We start from the raw sequence: 6970 nt of genomic DNA on the forward strand, positions 1-6970 counted from the left end.
TTCCTAGGCCGACCCCTACCCCGCCTTCCTTCCACTACAGACTGATACACTCTTGAAGTCATTCTGTTTCGCTCCATTCTCTCTACATGTCCGAACCACCTCAACAACCCTTCCTCAGCCCTCTGGACAACAGTTTTGGTAATCCCGCACCTCCTCCTAACTTCCAAACTACGAATTCTCTGCATTATATTCACACCACACATTGCCCTCAGACATGACATCTCCACTGCCTCCAGCCTTCTCCTCGCTGCAACATTCATCACCCATGCTTCACACCCATATAAGAGCGTTGGTAAAACTATACTCTCATACATTCCCCTCTTTGCCTCCAAGGACAAAGTTCTTTGTCTCCACAGACTCCTAAGTGCACCACTCACCCTTTTCCCCTCATCAATTCTATGATTCACCTCATCCTTCATAGACCCATCCGCTGACACGTCCACTCCCAAATATCTGAATACATTCACCTCCTCCATACTCTCTCCCTCCAATCTGATATCCAATCTTTCATCACCTAATATTTTTGTTATCCTCATAACCTTACTCTTTCCTGTATTCACTTTTAATTTTCTTCTTTTGCACACCCTACCAAATTCATCCACCAATCTCTGCAACTTCTCTTCAGAATCTCCCAAGAGCACAGTGTCATCAGCAAAGAGCAACTGTGACAACTCCCACTTTATGTGTGATTCTTTATCTTTTAACTCCACGCCTCTTGTCAAGACCCTCGCATTTACTTCTCTTACAACCCCATCTATAAATATATTAAATAACCACGGTGACATCACACATCCTTGTCTAAGGCCTACTTTTACTGGGAAATAATTTCCCTCTTTCCTACATACTCTAACTTGAGCCTCACTATCCTCGTAAAAACTCTTCACTGCTTTCAGTAACCTACCTCCTACACCATACACCTGCAACATCTGCCACATTGCCCCCCTATCCACCCTGTCATACGCCTTTTCCAAATCCATAAATGCCACAAAGACCTCTTTAGCCTTATCTAAATACTGTTCACTTATATGTTTCACTGTAAACACCTGGTCCACACACCCCCTACCTTTCCTAAAGCCTCCTTGTTCATCTGCTATCCTATTCTCCGTCTTACTCTTAATTCTTTCAATAATAACTCTACCATACACTTTACCAGGTATACTCAACAGACTTATCCCCCTATAATTTTTGCACTCTCTCTTGTCCCCTTTGCCTTTATACAAAGGAACTATGCATGCTCTCTGACAGTCCCTAGGTATCTTACCCTCTTCCATACATTTATTAAATAATTGCACCAACCACTCCAAAACTATATCCCCACCTGCTTTTAACATTTCTATCTTTATCCCATCAATCCCGGCTGCCTTACCCCCTTTCATTTTACCTACTGCCTCACGAACTTCCCCCACACTCACAACTGGCTCTTCCTCACTCCTACAAGATGTTATTCCTCCTTGCCCTATACACGAAATCACAGCTTCCCTATCTTCATCAACATTTAACAATTCCTCAAAATATTCCCTCCATCTTCCCAATACCTCTAACTCTCCGTTTAATAACTCTCCTCTCCTATTTTTAACTGACAAATCCATTTGTTCTCTAGGCTTCCTTAACTTGTTAATCTCACTCCAAAACTTTTTCTTATTTTCAACAAAATTTGTTGATAACATCTCACCCACTCTCTCATTTGCTCTCTTTTTACATTGCTTCACCACTCTCTTAACCTCTCTCTTTTTCTCCATATACTCTTCCCTCCTTGCATCACTTCTACTTTGTAAAAACTTCTCATATGCTAACTTTTTCTCCCTTACTACTCTCTTTACATCATCATTCCACCAATCGCTCCTCTTCCCTCCCGCACCCACTTTCCTGTAACCACAAACTTCTGCTGAACACTCTAACACTACATTTTTAAACCTACCCCATACCTCTTCGACCCCATTGCCTATGCTCTCATTAGCCCATCTATCCTCCAATAGCTGTTTATATCTTTCCCTAACTGCCTCCTCTTTTAGTTTATAAACCTTCACCTCTCTCTTCCCTGATGCTTCTATTCTCCTTGTATCCCATCTACCTTTTACTCTCAGTGTAGCTACAACTAGAAAGTGATCTGATATATCTGTGGCCCCTCTCTCTCTCTCTCTCTCTCGGTGATTTAACCTGCCATAGATACTTGTAACCCAGCCGGAGCCGGGCGGTAGTGACATCCAAGAATCTGCCCTCTGTCAATCTCCCTGAGTCTTAAGACAATAAAATTCATTTGAATATTGTTCTCAAACTATACATGACAACTATATATATATATATATATATATATATATATATATATATATATATATATATATATATATATATATATATATATATATATATATATATATATATATATATATATATATATATATATATATATATATATATATATATATATATATATATATATATATATATATATATATATATATATATATATATATATATATATATATATATATATATATATATATATATATATATATATATATATATATATATATATATATATATATATATATATATATATATATATATATATATATATATATATATATATATATATATATATATATATATATATATATATATATATATATATATATATATATATATATATATATATATATATATATATATATATATATATATATATATATATATATATATATATATATATATATATATAAGTCCTGGAAATGGGAAGTACAATGCCTGCACTTTAAAGGAGGGGTTTGGGATATTGGCAGTTTGGAGGGGTATGTTGTGTATCTCTATACGTATATGCTTCTAAACTGTTGTATTCTGAGCACCTCTGCAAAAGCAGTGATAATGTGTGAGTGTGGTGAAAGTGTTGAATGATGATGAAAGTATTTTCTTTTTGGGGATTTTCTTTCTTTTTTTTTGGGTCACCCTGCCTCGGTGGGAGACGACCGACTTGTTGAAAAAAAAAAATATATATATATATTTATATATATATATATATAAATATATATATATATATATATATATATATATATATATATATATATATATATATATATATATATATATATATATATATATATATATATATATATATATATATATATATATAGTGGATAAAAAGGCTTCAAGGAAGAATATTTGGATTTCTTCCTGAAGCCATTTGAATATTCCACTTCCCCTACCACCCCATCTTTTAAACTATTTTTTTTTACCAATAGGAATATTTTATTACATAATATGGCACAGAAGATTTAAGAGATACCTTGTTGATATAAAGGTGGCATATATATATATATATACATGTTGTTACGTGTGTATCACCGATTATAAGGCGAAAATCTCATCCAGCTCCTCAGAGCTGGGGCGTGTGCCCAAAATGCAGCATGCATTACCCCTTTGAACAGCCGCGCTGAGCCGCTGGAACAGAAAACTAGCTGCCCTGGGATCCCTAGTTACCCTGATGAGTCTTTTTCCCAACTCCTTAAGGAAATTAGATGCACTCTTTCCCCATGAGCCAAGGGTCTCTGAGCCTATGGGAACAAACATATAATGATGGGCAAGTTCTCCATATTTTCTAGACTTTTGGGACTCCCTAAAGCTGGCAGCTGCCCCTCCTTCCTCCCTGGTGTATTGGAGATAGGTATCAGCCAAGGTAGATGCACATGTATAGTCCCACACCACCTGCTTCCCATCTGTCCAGGCTTGAAGGGTGATACCATCTGGACGCTTCTGGCTGCCATCAGATCTGCATAGTTGGGGTGGCTCCCTTACTGCTGGGCATCCAGCTGTTGTGAGGCTCCTCTTGATAATGTTATTAACCTCCTCATGTCTTGCAATCTTTCCCTCGGATTTACGGCACACAAGACCATGGTACCCGAATCGGTCTGCTGCTTCACTGCCACAAATACACCTGTGTTCGGCGAGAATAGGGGCGGCAAGTCGAAGGGCAACACCGATGCGGATGGTCTGTGGGTCGAGGCGTGTGCCAAGTCTGGAGTTGGGAACAGCCAACAGAAAGTCCCCAGCATGAGGGGCTCTCACTGCCAGCAGGCGGGCTCTATCCTTCCCTGACACACTCTGAAGCATCGTTGAGGCTATATTTTCCACTATTGGACCATCCCAGTGCGATTGTTTGTAGTTGTTGGGGGGAGCAGGTCTGGTTTCTGAGCCCGTTAGATTATCCCAGATCATTGCTCCGTCAATGAATTTTTGGTCCTGGGCTCCAATCTTGTCCCTAAGATGTTCAGGGAGAATCGCTGCTACAAGCTCTCTGGATGCAATACACGAGGACAGAAAAGCAGGTAACGCAATCTGTGATGACTTGCGGACACCAATGCCTCCTAGTCTGACTGGAAGTGTAGCTTGGTTCCACTGTTTTACTACATTAAATGGAAAAATCAACTAATCACACGTTCCATAATGAAACTTTTGTGTCGTTCCATAATGGTACTTTTGTGTCTGAAACTGCCCAGCAGACTTTCAGTGGTGGAATTCATCGAGGGAACAACTTCCACCAACACGTTTCATCCGAGAACTTTTATGGGGTGAAACTCACACCCAAATGCTCCAGGGTGTGAGTTTTGCTTCATAAACGTGAGATTATTTAGTCGGTGATGGTTCTCATAAAAATAGTCCATAATTAATAAACAGATTTACGGAAGAATATTTGTCAAAAAATATACAATTTTATACTTACAAATGTAAATATATTTAGAAATATGCAAGCATGTAAATATATAAGCAGAGACAGGTACACAATTAGAACAGATTCTTGGTAGAAAGAATACAGATACTGTTAGTCTGAGGATAAAAGCAGTTCGTCGCACTGCTGCTGCTTGTTCCTCTTCACATTATTTAATCTCGTTATTTGCGCTTAACTGAGATTTAATTAGGAACAGTCTAGGTTAAACGTTACATAACGAATATATAATTCCAGGTATTGTTTCCGTTCGTTTAGAAACTGACATGTAAACACGCTAGAAAACAGTATGACTATCATGAAGAATGTAGAAACGCTGATAAAGTCTACGGATAGCACCCGCCGCATTTCACTACTCCATTCCCATCGTGTGCATGGGAGTCAAAAGAGGTACATAAAGGGTCCAGGGACTGGGCCCCAAAGTTCTGACAGCTGAACAAGGTACAAAGGTAATGAATTCACAAGTTACAAAAGTAATGAATCATGTAAGTAAATTTACTTATGTTTATACGTGGTTACAGTCATGAACAAATTATAAATTAATGAGCAGTTCACACATCCACACCCGGTCACATCTGTAATGAGTTTTCAGTGCAAATATTAATTCTTGGGACACACACACACACACACACACACACACACACACACACACACTCACACACACACACACACACACACAAATAGGTGAGTTCACACACACACACACACGAGCGTACATACAAGAGCGCACGCACTCATGCATGTATGAATACACAAATACACACGCAAACAAGCACACAAGCGCACACACACAAACACACACACACACACACACACACACACACACACACACACACACACACACACACACACACACACACACATGAAGGCTGCAGGTGGGTCATGAAGGCTGCAGGTGGGTCATGAAGGCTGCAGGTGGGTCATGAAGGCTGCAGGTGGGTCATGAAGACTTCATACCAACATCAGTAACAATTAATCCCTCTTATAAGGATTAAAATATACTGCGTATATATACTCTAAGAGAAGCAGATGTGATCTTGTATATACATGGAACGTTGTCTCTTAAGTGGACACTGCAGTAATAACAGTCAGGCGATACACAGTGTAACAATCACACTGTGACGACAACATAAAAACACCGTTCATTGTGTGGAAGTATTGAATACAAAGTAACAATACACAATACTAAATGAACATGATAATACACACGGCTCCAAATATAAACATAAAAATGAATTTAATAAATGAAATATAAAAAAAATACTTTCAAGAGGGCAAAATCAGGCAGTTAGTTCCAAAGAAAACATTAAAATCTCAATTGCGTCCGGCTCGTGTTGTGCGGCAGAAGAGGAATGTACAGAGTATAATATTTTGCGGTAGGTGTTTTCTAACAATTCGTGAAGGTACAATCCAGCTAAGAGTACAGAGTTGCAGTTAGGGGTGAGAGTACAGACACAGGTACAGGTTGGGATACAAGGGCAGAAACAAGTACAGGTAGGGGTACTGGTACAAAAATACGCACAGGTATGAGTATGTGTACAAATGCAGGTACAACTAGAGGGGCACAAGTACAGACACAGGTACAAGTAGGGTTACATAACACACACACACACATCTTCATACTGTGCACTATAATTTGTGACCACCCTGTACTATACCTTTTGCACGTCTCAGGGTAAAGAGAACACTTCTCTGTTCACGCAGTAACCAAAATACATAACCTCTAGTTTTAAATGCCTTTATGAGTTTAAATATTTGTGTTAATAATAATATATCTATTTCTACAAGTACATGTACAAGGTATACCGTTCTAGCTGACATCAATGACATATTACTATATAGAAGTTACTTGTTTTGCACAGCATTTCGGGCATATTAGGTCAGTTTCGTCTCGGGATGCGACCCACACCAGTCGACTAATACCCAGTTACCCATTTTTAACTGATGGATGAACATGGACAACCGGTGTAAGAAAACATGCATAATGTTTCCACTCTTGCCGGGAATCGAGCCCGGACCCCTCACCGAGTGAAGCGAGTGCCTTGCTACCAGGCCACGGGCCACCGTGATCTTATACCAGAGTTAAGCTTAAAACTTAGGAACGCCTCTTTCAATCAGTTTGAAATTTTCAATAGTTTTTCTGTCAGTAGAGAGTACATGCAACTTCTGGCCTAAGTAAGTTGTCCTCAGGTCACAGTTACATAGGCTGTTCCAAGAATATAACAACAGATTCGAAAACTCTAAAAAAAATGA

This window comes from Cherax quadricarinatus, unplaced genomic scaffold, assembly GCF_038502225.1.
Source record: "Cherax quadricarinatus isolate ZL_2023a unplaced genomic scaffold, ASM3850222v1 Contig281, whole genome shotgun sequence".
NCBI lineage: Eukaryota > Metazoa > Arthropoda > Malacostraca > Decapoda > Parastacidae > Cherax > Cherax quadricarinatus.